Source organism: Nomia melanderi, chromosome 14 (assembly GCF_051020985.1).
Source record: "Nomia melanderi isolate GNS246 chromosome 14, iyNomMela1, whole genome shotgun sequence".
NCBI classification, from domain to species: Eukaryota; Metazoa; Arthropoda; class Insecta; order Hymenoptera; family Halictidae; genus Nomia; species Nomia melanderi.
In genome coordinates, this window is record NC_135012.1 from 9,963,010 (window position 1) to 9,983,026 (window position 20,017).

The 20,017-nt window shown below is 36.8% G+C and overlaps 1 protein-coding gene across 6 annotated transcripts in view; it reads left to right on the plus strand.

The window, feature by feature from the left end:
• Positions 1 to 20,017, plus strand: part of LOC116428980 (tubulin monoglutamylase TTLL4) — a 262,924-nt gene that overhangs the window by 109,410 nt on the left and 133,497 nt on the right. For all 6 annotated transcript variants that reach the window (XR_013000067.1, XR_013000068.1, XR_013000069.1 and 3 more), the window contains one exon: positions 7,787 to 7,849. The gene's annotated coding sequence lies outside the window, so the exon portion shown is untranslated. The remainder of the gene's footprint in view (positions 1 to 7,786; positions 7,850 to 20,017) is intronic.

Consider the following 20,017-nt stretch of genomic DNA (forward strand, 5'->3'; position numbering starts at 1 on the left):
GCTTATCAAAAGCAATAGTGAGAATCTTCGAAATATAATAATTTCAACATCATTAACGTCCTACCTAATTTTTAGACAAGAACAATTAGTAAAAGTTTCAATCTAAATTTATTGCAACTGTATAAAATGTCTAAAAATAGAAATGAAAGAGGAATATAATACAAGAGAATGTATTTGATTAAAATAAGCTCATCAAAAGCAATAATGAGAATCTTGAAAACAATTTAAAAATAATTATACTAATTTTTAGACAGAAACATTTACACTGTATAATACTGGTATTACTAACAACTTGTCGTTTATTAACATCTTATGGTTTGTTCAGCAAAAGTTTCAATATAAATTTCTCACCAAATGTATTATCCTTAACATAATATTATCTTGAAAACAATTTAAAAATAATTAACCTACTAATTTTCAGACAGAAACATTTACACTATATAATACTGGTATTACTAACAACTTGTCGTTTATTAAAATCTTATGGTTTTCAGCAAAAGTTTCAATATAAATTTCTCACCAAATTCCGTAACATAATTTAATATCTTACAATTCACCCTAATGAACTTACACACGTCACATTGAGGCGTTGCGTCGTTTAATCGCAATCTAGTCAAAGCTTCTATTATGCCTGCGACATCTATAAGATATTGGCTAAACTATTAAGCAAAGAAATGGCAGCCCACGTATACATTATTGTCAGAGGTGCAAGAATGGCTTTCAGAACCTCACGTCCCTCTACGTCTCCCAGGTCGAAGTTACCGATACACCTGGAACAATGTCCAGCCGCCAAATATTTTCATCCCCCTGGACATCTCTGTGAAACTGGGCACCTCGTGGCGTACCGTTGCACGGAGCAGCGAAAGAAAGGAGGACTCGGGCCAAAGTAGCCGGTCACTTCGCGCATGGCACGGACCATTCGGTTCTTTGGTCCAATTGAAGCTGACCAATCCCCTACACGACAGTCTCCTTTTCTTCCGCGCGTGTTCTTATGGCGCGAGCAGATGACCCAGAGACTTCGGAGTCTTCGCTGCATTGTGCGCCCTTGACGCGATCCTTCTCGCGCGCATCGACCGTGTCAGCCAGTTTGTTGGCCACTCTGCGGGGGCGATTACTTGTATCGAGGGTTGCTGTCACCTCGGATTCACGAGTCGCACAATGCATTTTGCTCGACCGAAACGGATCACGTGTTGGCTCGGTCGGTTGTGATCGGGGATGAAAGTACTTATATCGGTTTCGGTTCTTGAAGCAGTTATGGAGAACCGACATAAAGTCGTAACTGTTACGTAGGTACATCGGGTGTCAGTTTTAATTCCTGCTTTTCAGAAACAATTTTACGGTTTTGTACCGGTTTTGTTCTTACGCCTTTTATGTATTTTCAACCGTCAGTTTTAAATGTCGTTATGGTGATTTGATGTAATGTCTCGGTTTGACGTTTGTCGTTGAATCAATATTGCCATTAGCGCTAACATAACCTCAAATACTGTCCATATAAGTTACTCAATTTTTTCTGGGGGATTCATTGTCATTTAAAAAGTATGAATTCAGATGATACGATGAAGGAGCATAGGAGCATTCAAATATTTTTCCGTAGGTTGTCTTCTGCATAGCTTTCGTTCATATCAACTATGATTTCTAACATTTTCATTAATACAACAATGCATTAGTATTAGTACCTTTAAAAAATCATTATCAATATCCATACTATATTCGTTCAAGTTCTGGATACCTATATGTCCCGGGAGCACAATAATTTAATTCATATTAGTACTTCTGTACCTCCGAATTAGAAAAAAAGAAATCGTCATCGATACCCGTGTTAGATTTCCTCGAATCCTGTGTATCTAATGTCCCAAAGAGCACAATAATTTACTTCGTATTGGTACCTTCCTCCGAATTGTAAAAAAGAGGAGGAAAATCAGTATCGATACCGACACCAGATACTCTCGGGAGATTAGAAGAACAGATGTATGAAATTAACACCGAGGTTACCTTGTTAACTTCTGATAGGAACGTTTCGTAAGAAACGAATCTTCAGGTACGATCGAGCTATAAAGTTTGTCCGTATCCCCGTACAAATGCGACGGCTATGGTCTCGGCGGATAAAGTACGATGGGAATAGAGTCATCCATTCCGTCGGTCGTAAAGCTGTTATCTGAATACTCGAAGTGTCCAGTTTCTAACGAGGCGCTGGACTAACGGCTGCCGTAGAGGGAATATCGAGGAGTTTCGACTAATTGGTCTTAAAGGAAGCGTAACAGTTCCGAAGCAGCTGGAGCTCTCCGGTTACGGCGACCGTAAAAGAATTTCGTTTAACTACCGAATAATGAGATTTACTGCCTTTCCGTAAATTCTGGCGGGTTCTCATTATGGATGAAATAAGTGAAATCAACGGCTCGTTTTTGTGAAATTACGGGTACGGGCCGTATTAAGATTTAATATACAAATACATTTAAAGCCCGGTACGACTGCGTCCGAGATGACCCACTTAAATGCGAATATTGTTTCTGCACGTAGAATATCATATATGCGTTGGCTCCTTTATTTCGTTCGGTTAGAGTAAGAATATTTTAATGGCGTTTGGAGGTGTTTTGTTTTTATGTTTTGGTACGTGGATAGGTTAAGCTGTTTGTGTATAATTTGTGTAAACGGTAAGTTTGTGTAATTACGTATTGTTGGGAAAGGCAGCTTCAGATTTTATTATGAAAATTGTAAGAAGGTTATATGTAGTCGTGTATGCAATAGGAGAAAACGATGTCGAATGTTAATATTTTTTCCAGCATAATTAGTTAAAAAGTGCTTACGTTCAATCTTCTAGGGAGTATATTCTGATGAAAATTATATTAAGCTGGTGGCAGTGTCAACTAGAAGCAAATTTATATTTTTAAAGTTATTTTTCTATAGCTGACTAATAATGAACATATGTATATTAAAAATTACAGACCATTTTTAGAAGTTAATATTTTATTGAATACTGCTATACATCATAAAACAACACTACAAAAGAAAGAATATACCACCATAGCGGCGTCGCCAATCGCAAAGGGTTAAAGTAGTCACCTCAGGGGATGATCCAATAGATCCTCATAATATCGAGTAATATTGAACATTCCCTCGGCACAAGGATATTCCTTATCCTAATCGATCTTAAACGCAGCGAACGGTCGAATACCTGATTTCAAGAGAAATCCAGCTAGAACATAAATTCCAGGGTACGACAAAGGGACGTCAGAGACGGGTCGAGGGTCGGGGAGGATTTGACTGCGCCCTCCTCGTGCCCCGTTTACACCCACGCAGCGAAGGCAAACAGGAGACAAGACGGGAGTAGGATCCTACGGGTAACCATAACAACCGCCGTGGCCTGCCACAATAGGGGAGCACGCTGCACTGTTGGCCCATAGGCTGAATGGATTTTCCGCGAGGTCGAGCAAACACAAGCAAACATAGGGGCGTCCCGTTCCCGGTTTCTTCCCTTTTGCGAAGTCTCGCTGGTGCCAGCCTTCCTACCCTCCTCCTTCTTACCCCACCTTTTCTTACCCCGCCGCCATTCTCGTTCGAGGAGTCACTCATTGTGCCCACCTATGGGAACCACTGACAACTATTTCACTCGCGAACATGTGTACAGCTGGAAATCCATTTAGCCGATGATGGATTAAGAGACATGGGACAAATGGCGGGTTAAACGCGCTCTTTCTTACCGCCCTGCCACTTTCCTGGGGGCGAGGGATGATTTAATCGAGGAAATCGTGACCTATTGTATGAAGGACGAGATTACTCGCTGCATGGCGCCCGGAACGCGTTCGGTTGAGTTTGGTTTTACGGTGTTTGGAGACAGTGTTGGCCGATACTTCAGCCTTATTGTTACCCTTTGTATTTAACACTGAACGTACCGTGCTCGGTCGAATGACCGATACTTCCGAATTAAGAAGTGCATGTATAGTTTTCTTATCTGGTTAAACAGAAATGTAAATGTATAATCTGTTTATTGTCCAAAAGTTATTTTTTGCATTACTGACGTATTAAATGAACGATCACTTGCATTCTTTTCATAGAAATGTAACTGGTAGCTAGAGTGCCGGTACGCGTTAATACTTTGCACTTTATAAGCGAGTTTCAATTTTCATTTAATTTGATGTGACAAAATTATGAAATTAGGTAGTCGATATTCAATTTTGTGTAATACTTCAATACATGAAACGTTGGAATAGAGTGACTTTGTTTCTGAATTTGTGTATGATTTTTCTTTACGTTAGCCTTGGAAAGTGTTAATGATATCTCAATGATACTAGAGAAAATCTGCCAAGAGCAAAGAGTTAATGTATTTAATGATTAACAATTACGATGGAAATATTTCAATGAAACTTTCGTTGAACTGATGGATCATTGTATTTTGCGATTGAAGTAGGTGTTTAATCGTCAAGTTGATTAACGATTAGATCAAGGATTGCATTAATAATTAATCCTTCACTTTTAGGAATGATAGAAATGATAAGCACGTTAAAAGTGATTTTGATGCATGGAATTTACAACTAGCATATATAATAAATAAAATTATTTTAATTTTAAGTTACTTTATTACCCCCATTATTTTTCACTAATGCATTTCCAAGTTTAATTACAAACATAAACAAATTCCATCCCAAAAAATTACTCACAACTCAGTGCAGACATGCACAATTGTTACTAACAAAAACTCAAATGTAGTCTCTAAACCTAACATTCCTATTTCTGTGCTTTCTGAAACGAACAACGAAAGAAAAATATTTTTCAACAATTCCAAACCTCAACGTACCAATAATTGCTCCAGCAATATAATTCCATCAATCCCCTCTACTTCGATTCCAACCTAAACGCTCGAAAAAACGAACGGCTCACGCGACATAAACTACTTCCGGACCGTGCGTGCAGACCGTCCGCGCAGTTTCGATCTCGCCGTCGTCTATTTGCCCAACACTGTCTCCGCGGGTGATCGGCGTGAGTCGTTCGCCGGTAGCGAGGAGTCGCCGCGGACAATGCGAGCGGACTCGGCCGGCCGTCGAGAAACGTGAAACCGGATGTTGGGATTACAGATCTTTGCGAGATCTCGAACGAAGACACCGCGAGGGACAGAAAAAGAGGAGGGGAAAAGGAGAAGAAAGAAGGGAATCGCGTTTGTATTGTGTAACGTTTCCTGGCCGGCGTCGCCGGAATGGTCTTAGCTATCGAAGAGAGGAAGAAATTATAGTAATTCGAGTAGTGGGTTGGAATGGTTGCTTGTGTCCGCTTGGCTATCTACCTTTTTTCTTTTCTCCCCGGGCAAACCTCTTCCATTCCGTGCGACAACGACGAGGCAATCGCAGGTGCGACCGCGTATAATGTTACCAGAATGAGAAAATGAAAGAGAAAAAAAAGAAACAGGAGGGAGGGAGAGAGAGGAGGGCTGGGTCCTCGGGTAGGTGTAACAGCGGTAGCAGGGCTAATGCGTGAATCTACGATGTTTTTAGGGCAGATTAGAAAGAAGCGGGATCAGGGTCGGCGCAACAGGTGGACCGTTCCCTCCGCTGTCCGTGGGTAGTCCTCATTCGTTTTTTCTCGAGAGATTTTAAAGCCCCTCGTGGCTGTAATGGATTTGCTCAGGAATCAAGACGTACAAGAACGGAAAGGCGTGTACGCCCGTATACGCCCGTATACGCGGGACTTTTGATTTCCTGCAGCGATTACTTTTTAAGCCTCTCCTCGGATTATTGTGGTTATCGCGGACCTGCGTTGCTTCTGCGTCGATACTGTTAACCTTTATGTATGGACGCGCGGTCTTATAGATCTCTATATTGTATACCGGGTGAAAATATCGGCAAGCCGGTATTAACATATAAATGTACGGGTATTTCGATGCAGAAGTCACGCGGGTAACAATATGTTAGTATTAACGAGGAAGACGTAGTAACGAAGCTTGCTGAGTAGTCCGACAGAGTTGCGGTGCTAACGAGGGAATCATTCCGACCAGTACACGCCGATTTGAATGAAATTTATATGGAGCATAGTTGTTTGGTTTGTGGAGTTACTAGTTTGGAAATGTTGAGGTTTTTTTAAATTTCGACTTGGATAGTAACATTGTCCTGGGATGTGTATAGAAATGAATGATACGTTGGAAATAGAAGCTTGAATGAATATATGGTTTTATTGCATTTTTGGTTAATACAACTGTTACTGAATGTTGATTTGCTTTTTTATTTCATTTACATTTTAGGTTAATGCTTTCTGTTACTTTGAAGATTACTGACACACCATATATTTTTATGATTAAATCGTTTTTTTAATTCTGACGTCATGAAGGTCTATTAAACAGGTTTTGAAAAGCGAACAATAGTTTCATACAGTTTAGGCTACAATAAATATTTTAATTTTTGTTAATATAATTGTTTAATAAACCACATGAAATTCCCGTAAATGTAATATATTCATGTAAAATTATATCACGTTATTTTACAAACAATAAACGTTTTTATTTGTTCGAAAACAAGCTAATTAATTTCTGATTTCGTTTTTTCCTAGTCTGAAAATTTTCGAAGGAAATGGACAAATTTTTGAACAGTTTGATAATTTTGAAACTGGTCTTACCTGTTTTCTACAAGTCAATATTAACCCTTTGTTTTCGAATTTTAATGTTGCTTTATAATTTGTCTAACAACACGTTTAGCGAATGAAGTCAATATTCACAACCGGAGAAATATCGTTTCTCCTCGGTTGATGTAAACTGAGGAATATTTTCGTGCATCGAATTCAATTTAAATTCTCCGCCACGTTTCAAACTCGATACCGTAAGACAAATGGCCGTACAATTGGAATTACTACGGTCAATATCAAAATTCACATTTTGGATTTTTGTGTACGGAAATGAAGAAATGCAATTACCTGCTTGTCCGTAATATTAAACACGATATCGAAAGGGAATCTTTGCAATCAATGAATCACGGAGCCGCAGAAGCAAGGATTCGACGTAATAAATCGCGAGTAAAGTTTCACAGGGTTACGATGTGAGGTTTCGTCTGATTAATAACCCTTGAAACGTGATATTTACCTGCCTATCGCAATTTGAGAACGGAAAGGTTTCTCCCAATTTAAGTTTTTAACGATGAAACTGGATATTCCAGATGAATTTACAGGCGGGACAATTGCGTTCGAATTTCAAACCGTGTTGCACGCGGCGCAATTCTATGGACGGCTAAGGCCGATTTACACGGGAATCCTCTGCTAGAAAAAAAAATGACGATTTAAAATTACCCACTTTAAGCGATTCAAACGTAATCACAGACTCACCCTTCTTCACCCCTTCTGCTAAACCCCTTGCTTTGTAATAACGTCTCAGACCCGTGAAGAAAATTTTAAATTCGACAAATCTAACTGTCATTTATTTATTTTGAACATAAATTAATATTACTTGACTGTTATCAATCTTTAACATTTGTAGCAAACGTAAGCACAGAATAAGTATAAAATTCTTTTCTTTTTCTACTAAATTATTAATGGTAAAGTTGTTTTATCAAGTACAGTCAATAAATAAACCATAAATACATTTTTAAATATTAGTGTAAAGCATAATTCCCTTCTTTTTGTAGGAGAGTTTCCTATTTAGTGATGCATTTTACAAATCTAATTTAAAAAAATTTATAAGTTGAACTCAAATGTAAAAAATAAAGGTTCTTTATAAGCAGCTGAAATAATTTAGACAGTAAATACTTTAAACGTGATGTTAAACCATCAATTTTGATTAATATTCATATGTGAAGCTTTTTGCTTTTTGTTTTAGGTTCAGCAAGGGACAACCAATATCAGAGTCCTATTTCCTGTGGTTTTCCTTCACGTATGATTGGTAAGTCGATTCAGTAAGAAATAATAATTAACCATTAAGCTGTGTATTATATATTTGTAGCGTTTAGAAGTCTCGAAATGATTATAACCTACAAAGTTTAACAAAACTTCGTATAGGCTCATGCAGTAAATAAAGAAAATACAATTTTGATGTTCATCTCTCCAAATTCTTTTATAGAGATATAAATTTTTAAACAAAAATATATATCTTCTATTATAATCCTTGTTGAATTCAAATTAAACAGAAGTTTTTTTATTTAATTATATCTACATATTAACGTTTACTATTTACCTTTACACGTGCATAGAATTCTGACTTTTAGAGTTCAAAAGTTCCGTCACATTTAACAAAATGATCATTAGAAAGAAATGTATACAAAATATCGGAAGCAAGTGCTTTTTGCAATATTTCCTATGAAAATCTATTTTCCATCCTAATTCTATTTCACCAATTATTAAACACTTGAATTTATATAAAGATCCACGGTCTAATCATTATTATACAACCATACATCATTATCTTTTCGCCTTTAAAGCAGTATATAAACGAAGGGATAAGAAAAAATTCAAGCAAATTAAAGAGGGATAAGCCACAGGCTTGTAGAGGCAATCAACCGAAGAATAAAATTAAATTTTATTAACACTGACCGGCGCGTCAGTCGTATATCGCTGACACAGCCAAATTCTTCAGGTGCCGCGTCGGACATATATAGCCGGCGCTCTTACAATTAATTTCACCGGTAACTCGTATTTTTTTTTATTATTCCCGAGGCCTCGGGGCGCTTTCAGTCAAAACTAGCCCGGCGATCAAGAGCGTTAATTAATTGAATAGCTCCTCAGAGCCTACCATATATTATCGTTACGACGGAGGAAATAATTACACCTGTTGTAGAATTCTGTATCCGCTGAAAAGCGGTTGACGCTGGCCAGAAAGAAAGGAAGAAGGGATGATCAGATTTAATCTGGAGATTTGGGTCGCTGCGAACGGTTACGGCGCTGCCGTCACTCTCGGCCTCTCTTCCAGGCCACTTTTTTCTCGATTTTTTCCCCCTTCTGTACTCTCTTTTTTTTCTCCCGTCGTATCTTCGCTTTTCCCACGACGTCACGTGTACGACTGCACGTGGTCAGTCGCTTTTTTTTCCTGATCCTCGCGGCCTCTTCCGAAAACTTTTTTCATCGCGGTTGTATCTGGAAGAGATTATCTATTAATAGACGAGAGCGTGCTCTGTTCTCGTCGCGTACGGTTTTTTCCGTGGATTTAGGACACCGTTACACCGAAACCATATCGGAATCATAATACCAGCCGGTGGCTGGAAATTGACTTCGGTCCTCCATCTTGTCTGGTTAGTGGTTTCCAGTAATCTTTTATTTTCTTTACCTATTATTGGATTTTATGATTCGTGTAAATTTTTGGTATCATTATTCCATAGAATTTATTTTGAATTTTATGGAATTATTAGACCACTATTATTCTCAATCGTTTATTTATTAATAACATTATTAATCCTCTATAGGTCGAATTTTATTTCGTGACTATAACAATATGTCTTCAGTATAAAATTAATAAATACCAACATATCAACGAATTAGCAATGTATTCAATAGTTCTAATAATTGTACTAAAACGAATATATATTGTAACTTTAAAGTTGCAATGACGTCGAACGTTTACACCTGTATGTATAAAAGCTTAAATTATTTAATTTCTTTCATAATTTTGCGATAAAAAATTGAATAAATCAATTTAACCGAATACATTGGTCTGCGATTTCAAAGTCACACGGGCTTAATTACCTGCTATACATAAACGCATTAACAGTGTCATCAAATTTTGAATAAAGGAACACTTATGAAAATTTAAACGAAAGAATATCTGTGTCCGTATGAAAAAGAGCAATAAAAGGAGCGGTATAATCGACCCGAGGATCGTTCGGTCGAATATAAATTGATGCCGGTCAGAGTGAATGGCCAGCGTCGACGTGAACAGGAAACAGAAAGCACGAAATCACCGTCGCGAAGAAAGAGAGTCAGGTGATCGAATTTCGATCGGGCGTAGTTGCACGGTTAGGCGAGAGATGTTACTGGTGAAAGAAGACCGGAAGTGGTCACTCGAGACCAATAATAATTGACTGCGGAGGGCAGGCGTACTCTCGGCCACGCTGTTCAGGCATGTGCGCAAAATTTCGAGGGGGCAAAGGGGGGGGCAGAAAAAACTGCTGGACGTCCGTAATGCGAGACACACGTGGTCGAAAGTTGAAACTGCCTCGTTCCCTTCCTTCAGTCCTTTCTCCTTACCCTAGACAAATATACTATCGGCTAGACACTTGTGCTACCATGAAGGGAAAGACTTTTCAACCCCTAAACTAGAAACTGTCGCCATACCGACCATGCCTGTTTCAGAAAATGTTTTGGACATTTTCGTTTCTAGAAGTTTGTGTTGTATCTAACCCTTTGCACTCGATTCATTTTCAATGTTGTAAGGTATAAACCGTTTATTTTTAAGAAAATGAATTAAAGTAATGTACAACGGTAGAGTTCGACCTTTTATTATTATTGTAATGAGATTTGATTTTTATAATCTTTTAAAATGTGGTATTTCTTCCATTTCACCTATATGTTTTACAAGACGACATGGTAGTACACTAAATGAGAACGTAAATCAGTCTATATATTTAGAACAGCTGTTGAAAGTATTTAGATGACCAGCTTTAGCGAAATATCGTATTACCAGTCAGCTTTTCGTCGTTCTCGCCTGATATCCGTTTAACAGTCGTCGTGTTAAAAATGGTAGGAGGGTCTAGTCTTTTTCAGTCTACAGTAATTAATGACTGTGTTAGGTGGGTGATGATCGATGCTTCAGTTTATCCTTTTCTAGGCGTCCCTCCTCTTGTCCCCTCGCAGGATGTTCCTGTAAGAAGAGAATATCATGATACATATAAGTTTCTATCTTCGTTTATAAAATCATTCGTTATAGATGTTTTCAAGATATTTTCATTTTTACAACAATTCAATTGCGAATTGTTTTTAACATTAAATCCAGTTATAAAGTGTAGATATTTCGATGAAATTAAATGTACGACAGGAATTTCATTCTAAGATAAAAATTTCGAAGAAAGCAATACACTCGAGACATTACCTAAATCAGTTTACATTCTGTGCAAGTATTTGTACCTAATGGTTTTATTAAAAAATCATTATTTCACGATGAAATATAGGAAATCGTGTCGAAATCAAATGAAAATTATAAACGGCAGTTACGTCAACCTTTAATCTTCTAGAAGTCACAAAAACTTTGAATATTAAAATACAATAAGCAACTGCAGCCTTAATAGTATATATCCCATACCTGGAAAAGGAAGTAGAGTTACAAAAAAATGGGGATGTTAGATCACGGTGTTTACTATTCATCAAATATTCGGATGCTTGGTAGGATTACGTTGATCGCCGAAGTAATTACCTCTCCGAATACGCTTCATTTTCACGTGTATCCGTGGTCCTGGGTATCCAAGTGATTTATTAACTTTCTTCGTTGCCGGTGAGAGCCTTTAAAGGAGACACATCTTCATAATTTTGTGTTTGAAGTTCGTCCGCGATGGACAAGAGGAAAAAAGGACTCGCGGGACGGGGAGTTGTTAACGAAGGCGACGTTTTTGTTCGAATTAAAAACGAATTATATCTCATAAAGAAATGATTGATGGATCCATGTTCATTGCGATCTTTTCCTTATTTTTATAAGTACCACCTGTCACCGTGGTTCATTAATACGCGTTTCGTGAGTAATCATAACGCGATTTGCAGTGGGTTATATTGTAATTTTTGCAAGTGTACGGCGACTTCCAATCACTTTACGATTTATTAAAGGGGCGTAACCCCGGGGCCGTAATCTACATCCCCCTTATTCACCGCTGAGTCGGCCGATACATTTTTTGCCTTTTGTATTTTGAAAAAATATTGATATTCTATATGATTTTGCAAAAGATACAAGCTTATTAAGTTTCACGCTGCCCGCCATAATTGTCGGACCCTCATCTCAGGAGTAGACATCATTATGGCGAGAATAAACTTTATGCGAAGGAGCAATAACGATTATCGCGGTAACCGAAATAAGTTAATTAATTGTCGAGGAACATGTTTGAAAATCAGTGTTAAATCTTTCGTTGCAATTAGCGGAGCTGATAATTAATATTTTCTCATTTGGACCCTATCATTCAAATAGCTGTATTACTTAGCATCCGTATGAGTACATAATTCAATACTTTGCACAGATTGTGCAAATATAAGGTTGTAGAATTCGTAAGTTACAGAATTCTTAATTTTAACAAGTTATTATTCGTTCTCTATAATTGTGAAATTTAAGCGAATAAATTATTTCGAAGTGTCGTAGCACAATTTCGATTAATCTAATTATTCGAAGAACATAATTACGCGAGCAAGCAAATTTTCTTACGAGCAAATCGAGCGTTTCAATTTTTATCAGATAGAATGCAAACGTATGCATTTACATTAACTTATGTGAAATAAAAACAAAAATACTATAACAAGTGATATATCTGGAGAGGGGACAACAAAAATACTATAACAAGTGATATATCTAGAGAAGGGATAGTTTTATATAAATATTTATGTTAACCCTTTGTCTTACAGTAACGTGTCAGACTCGTGGTAAAGATATTAAACAGAATTTAACAAACAGGAATGCTACTTGGTTTTTTTTAAATTCAAATTAAATATTATTCTTCTCTCATCAATTATTATACTTTGCAGCAGAGATTGATACTGAATATACCTATAATCGTTTTCTTTTCTTTAATAAATTATCAATGACAAAATTGTATCGATCATAGTTGAGCAGTAAATCGTAGGGTAAAGTATTAATAATCAATATTTATTAATCTACTCGTGCAATTACAATTAATTGAAGAAATTTAGAATAGTTAAAACATTATTATTGAATATTTTTGAAAAATTCATATCTTCATAGTATAACTCAATGTACTGTATACAATATGTGCAATATACAATATACAATACACGATATACAGTACAAAACACACAATAAACAGAATTATAATAACCCCTCAAGGGGTTAATCAAGCACAACCGAACGCACGAAGCTGTGACAGCTACCGTGTCAGTTCCACTGTAGCGTCAGTACTCGAAAGTGCTTCACACAGAAAGATAACCGGCATACACCTCAAGAAGCAGCTTGAAGATGCTTTCGGGCCTCTTCGAAACCTTGGTGCGCGAAGTTACAAATATTTCTATCATTCAGCCGTTTCACACAATGCCGGCTGACTGACAATGGGCCTTAGACTCGTGAGTTTAGTGGCCCTTGGTACCCCGGCTACCGGCATAGTCGTAACACCGCTCTTTATCGATACGAAAGTCCAGCGGAAACCCTCACGATACTTCTACCATTGAATTCCCGAAGGTGCGCCACGCCAATGGCCCATTATCCACTTAGTATAGGTTTCTACGAGCCCTCCGTATATATGGGTGCGCCCTAAGTATTCCGACTGGTTTCGCTCTCCCTCTTCTTCATTTTCTATGGGGGTTTTTCTTTGGTTAGATTTACGATTTCTCGTGCACGTGTTCACAAAAGGGAATTTTGTAAAAGGATTCTTCGACTCGCCTCGAAAAAAGCGGTAGAGCATCGTTTCGGGAACGATGTGTAACCGAGTGCACGGGACCGATTCTTCCCTCCTTTCTTCCGTAAGAATCGGCCGGGATACGTGGGAGAGAGGGTGGCCGCGAGGAGAACGGCCCGCCTCTGCTCGCCGCACGGAACGATTGTCACGGAACGCAAGAAAAATCGATACCTAAGTGGCGAGGGATCCTTTTGATCGAGCTAACGTTTTCTTCGCCGGACTCTGTCTGCCGACATTAAGTGCCTTCGTATACCGTCGAACGCTCGGAAAATTTCGGAACGAGTCCACCGTTAGCCGACTCGGCTTCTTACACACTCTGCGTCCGTTTCTTGGTCCTTCGATTCGGATTTTCTGCTAACAAATGAATCGCTTGGAAGCCAATGCGGTCGTCCAGAAAAGAAAAATTCAGGAAATTAATGTTTCCGCTTTTGAAATTATTATACGACATATTCGGAAGCTGTAAAGAAGAATAGAAAAAATGAAAAACCGATAAATGTTTCGATAACTGAAAAGAATATTATTATTAATAGAAAATGAAGTATTCGGTGTAGAATAACAATTCGTGTATCTAATTTATAAAGAGAAAAGGAAAAAAATAGCACGATATAAGTTTAGAAAAGTGGAAAATTCATTTATTTATCCTTTTGAATTTCATAAATATTCATTTCTCGTGATAAAAATGAGTTTTGTTTACAAATTACCTGAGCGTTTACCTTTTAATCTGTTAATCGGGAAATTTTGCTTGAAAAATCTCTTCTTTTACTCGCAATAAAATGAAAAAATTAAGTGTGCACTTGTGAAACGCAGGACGAATGCACCTAGGACATATTTTAATGAAAAACCAAAGCCACAAATCATTTCAAACTTCAAAATGATGTGTATACTCGTCAAAGTATACATGCAGTTAACTGATTAAGACATGACGAATGGAAACTGATTTATAACCTTAAATATCTAGTACAGATTGAAGAAAAGGTGAAGAAGATTATATAAATATTGATCCTTATGTTGCTCACATTTTTCAGATCAGTACTGCAAGTTTCAAAAATTGCTTCAGCGTACTGAGTCTTTCGTTTCTTCTCAGACGTTACAAATTATTAATTAATATCTGTTAATTTATTGTAGTCTTGTATTCAGTTGCATTAAACACAGTTTAAATTAATACTTTCTGAATACTCCAAACTAATCGAATTTCTAAGGATTTTATATGAACTCTGAACCTAATTCACTCATTTAAGTAAATCTACAAATTCAAATGATCAATTTTATAGAATACTTTGTACAATAAAAAGCTGACACTGAAACTTGCAAATACTTGAAATAACAACTTAATCCTGTGACACCCTTCGATAAGTCGAATGTTGAAAGGAATTATTTTTCTTATTCGTTCAGAAGTGAAATTTTCAATGAAGTTGATCCTCCCGTCGTTCGGCTGCGTTTTACTATTGTGTTACTTTCAGCTGACCGTCGAATAAAAGCGGCTAAGTTTGACTTTGAGTGTGACTTAATACGTCTATTATCAGAGCCAATAAGCCATACCACCACCTGGCAGCGGTCTGGCTCCTTCGATCGGTTATTTCGGAAATATTTCCGTAGCCCCGAGCAAGAATAACATCCCGACGCGAATTTTCGTTCGGTGAGTTGATCCTTTCAAAAATATAAATTCTATCGTGCAGCCCCGAGACACATCCAGCCCGCTGGAAGTCTTTAAGATCGTTTCGCCGGGTTTAAACGGCGTCAAATAATACAATAATTGTCCCTTTTAAGAGTCGAAAAGGTACATTTTTAAGAAATTTGTCTTCCCATAATATTGTAGCCGAAAATTCGGCTTGTTGAACCTAGAGTCAGCCTGTCCTGGGCCCTGATGCCGGCGGGCTCCATAGGCGTAGAGAACCTCAGAAACTTCACTTTTAAATTACCTTCACTCACGAGTTTTACGAGTTATATAGTTTTGATTTATTCTGCATATTACGTGGTAAATTTTAATAATTTTGTACGTGTATTTTTTCATACTAATTTTTATAATTATGATTGTTATGATGAAATTGATGTTTCGGAAATGGAAATAGTCTTTAAGAAATTGAATATCAATTTTGTCGTGTTTATTTTTTAGAATATTGAACTATCTCCATGTCTTTCTATTGAAAAGTATAAATAGGTAATACAGGGTAGTTGATAGGAGAAAAATTTGATCAGTCTACGCCAATGTTTGCAGCGTGGTACAATGAAGGTCCGCAGTCTAGGTTGCCTTTTGTAGAAAATAAGTTGGAATAACTCGAAAATCACTCCATAATACTGGGTTCTCTGACAATGGAAAGTCCTTTAGAAGGCTCGATACGTCCCGGCTGACTAAAAGGACGTCTAAATGTGACACGAGTGTCGGAAGGATCTAGAGGTTCTTCATTCACGTGGTCCTAAAATGTGTTGTAGCGTTACCTTTTTAATATGTTGCTCGAATCTTTTTGCTGATCGTACAATTTTTATCATCACCAGGAAAATAGAATGTACAGTTTCGATAGAAGATTATAAATATCTACCTAAAATCTACAATTTAATTCTAATATATTTTCACACCCTAATCCTGCACGATATTCAAATAACAAAAATATTAATCCATTACATTCAACCTTTTATTACGAGATAAGTCACGTTTGTTCTGAATATATAAAATTCATAACCTAATTCTAATATATTCGTTATCCCTAGTCTTCCACAGTGTAGTTGTAAGAACGAACTGATTCCAAAGGAAAGTACAAAGCAATTAATTGTTTTCATCGCGAAACAGTGCAAGATCCTAGCGCCCCACAGTGTGTTCCAGCGCTGGAGGAGTCCGATCTGATATCCAATCCTCGAAAGCGTGAAGCAGCGGCGTATTACGCTGACCGAAATCATGGAAAACGCTCCGCTTGCATCGGCTTCAAATATTTGACAATATTTTCAAAAGTTTCGAAAACGTAACCCAACACTCGGCCACTTCGGGCAGAGATTAGGGTCCTGTGCAGCAGTGGAATTCCTTTATGCGGTGTAAAATCTCCCCAGTGAAAGCGCCCTCTCTCCTATTGGGGTTCCCCGAGTGATGGTATCATGTTGCGCGCTTCCTGGGGGCTGCGCAACAGGTTAGATACGCGAAGATCAGTGCGATAATCTAAATGGAAAATTGTATTGAATCAGCAGCAACATAATGAAAGCTTTCAGACAGCTCGCTACCCATATAATGACAGTTAATGCTCGTAATCTTAACCTCCGGCGGCTATTTTTTTCGATCCCCTGAAAACGGATCGGATGAACTCTTATTTTTCTATTCTATGTGTCTCTCCCGTTTTTCCTTTATATGGTTCATTGTCATTTAATCCTTCGATATGCTCTCCTTTGTGGTCGATGCTGAAATGCCACTGGCGAATCGTGAATGCCTCTGTTAATGACAAAGTGTTCTTTGAATGAGACTAAGATGTTAATCGTGAAATGTAGAAACTTTGGTCTTATCTTCCAAATAATGTTAACTGAATGAACATTTGCAATGTTATTCGGTGAATTTAAATTTGCAATAATGCATGAGTATTTTAGTAATGAGTATTTAAATAATTAAAATTATAATTTTTATTCATTGGTCAGTAATTTTGAAAAAATTGTAATATTTCTTATAGTCGGAAGATTCATTCCTAGAATTTCACTACTGGAGTGGTTTTAATTATAAAATGCACCTTTCTGTGATTAGTAAAATTTATTTTGATATAATTATAGTTTTACTATAAAAGTTATATTAGTTATATATTTTTTGGAAAATAGAATTTTATTTTTAAAATATATTATTGTTTATGCAAAAACGATATTTTTGTATATTATGTAGAAGTTGTTGAATTTTTACTGTGTAATTGTGTACTTTGCATGGTAAGTCCTGAGACCGTAAAGGACATGCCTAGCCCTTCTTACGATCGCCATCTAACGTTGCAGGATCAAACTGTGCAGTTTAGGGAAGTTAGAGGACTTAATGATAGATGGTGTAACGCACATTAAAAAATACAGAAAAAATTAGCACGTTACACATTTACCTTTCATTAAAGCACTAATCAACTATTTCAAATGTGTCAATGTTACAAAACGTACTTTATACGGAAGTTGTATTTCATTAATACATCCACGTTATGTACTTCAATTTTACACATAAAAGATACAGAAAGTCCTTTAATTAGAGTACAATTAAATTAATAGTAAACAATTCACTATTTGCATAAAAGTACGTAGTGTGAAACGTTATTAATAGATTATTTTCAACAGTTATGTCATAGATGTATGCGTTAAATGTAATTACATACAAAAATATACTGAAGATTTAATAAATTTAGTATTTTATACGCAAAAAAGTGAAATATATAATATGGGGAGTGTAATTTAATTATTATATATTTTAAATAATTTGTTTTTACATTTTTCATTAGTACTGAAATATAAATGTTGAAACAAATATATGAAAAAATGCAGCATATATTTTGATTGTAGCCTATGTTTTTTCATGTAACATAGACTTTCCAAAACATAATACTCATTGAAATTATGTTCTATAATCTAAACGGGTTTAAAATATATTTTTTTCCAATACTATTATTTGAATCGAAATAATTCACAGAAAATACTTATATATACCTACATTTAATATTTTTTTAATATTTATTGACGTGAAATATTGAACAAATTTAAATTAAAACTTTTTTCGAATTGTATATAAATGTAAAAAATAATGTATATAATAATATAATAGAATTGTATTGATCAAAATAAAACATTCATATGTTATAATTATTATTTCATATGAATGTTAGTTATTCAGTTTTACTTCATTTTTGTTAAGTTCGAAAATATTTATTTGTTACATACGTCAGTAACTATTATTTTTCAATTAATTATCATTAATGGCAGAGAAACGAACTTGGGTAAAGGATAGGTGTTAATAAATACAATAAAATTTGATTCTCACACATATTATTCATTAAATACCATTACAATGGGTAGCTTAAACGCAAAGCCAAAGTTACATCATGCAGTCAACGAACGAAACGAAAAGTGAAAAAAAAACGATAAAATGCAACGCAAGACGATTACATAGAGGTGCAAATAAAAAAAGATAGAAAAAAAATCTCATATTATGAATGAGAGGTGTACAAACGAGAAGAAAGCGACAAAACCAAGACAAATACAAATACGAATTTCGAAATTAAATCATGAAAGAAAATTCCGACACACCGACCTCAATTTCGAGGATCATGAAGCAGAACACGCATCAATCTGACTCGATCGATTCTACTTGATTTACATCGCATATCACAAGGCATCGCTCGAGCTGATTCTACTACCCTAATCTAACTTACAAATTATAGCGCATCTACGTCTTCGTAACATAATTATCACAGTTTCCATGATTTCCTTACAGAATACTTGTAATTATAAAAATTCAATTTCCTTATACCCTAATATTGCAGTTTTCGGAAGACACATAGTGAGATCAAGAATCACTCTATCACAGTTTCACATTAATCTATTACCTAGTGTATCACAGTAGTTTCCATTACTTGCTAATATCACAGTTGCTTGAAGATGTACTTTCTATCGTTTATCACAGATACGACACTTCAAATAAAATAATTAATGATACTTAGACGTCTCTACGGAGTATCACAGTTGTTCATATTAAAGAATATGCACTGGGCGGCCTATGTTCTCGAACGAAGTTCGATGTCATTACATCTACAATAATCTACCGACATTATCATTTTAAAGCTACCCCTAATATCACAGTTTAAGTCAGTCTATTGAAACATTATCTAACTTAAAAGTGCTTAACCTTCCTCCGACCCTTAAATCTACATCCGCCAACTGTCGAGTCGTTCAATCACGATTTTAACTCTAATACAATTAAAGCTCCGAACCAGGAGTCAATTGATCAATCAATTTACGAACCTAAGGTGATATAAGAAAGACGTTAGAACTTAAATCTATTAAACTCTACGGTTACAATTAATTAAAGCTATTCGAAAGTCCACGGTGTGTAATGGAAGACCTTATCTGTTTATCAACCTGTAGTATCGATGCATCCTCGGTAGCGCACAAAGCTTCAGAATCCCTGGAGGGGTCATCATCTTCTTCCCGTCGAGACGGCAGCAATAGAGGGTAAGAAGGGGAGTCTCGATCGGACATCAGTGTACGATTTTCGTCGCCAGTTCCCTGAACTCGTTCTCGAGATTCTCGTTCCTCAGATTTCTGATCTCCTCCTCGTCTAGTTGCATCCGTCGCGTGGTCAGCCTGCCTCCCATCTCGTTCACACGATTCTGCCGGTCGGTCTTGTCGTCCCCGCGACGAATCTCCAGATGGATTCTGCCGCACAGCCGTCGAACGCTCGACAGAGCGTTCTTGACAGCACGCCGCGTGAAGACCGCACTGTCAATACGTCGATCAGTCATCGAACCGACGGTCACTCTTGAGATCGGGTTCTTCATGGCGGGCGCCGTCCACGGAGAGGCGGAAAAACC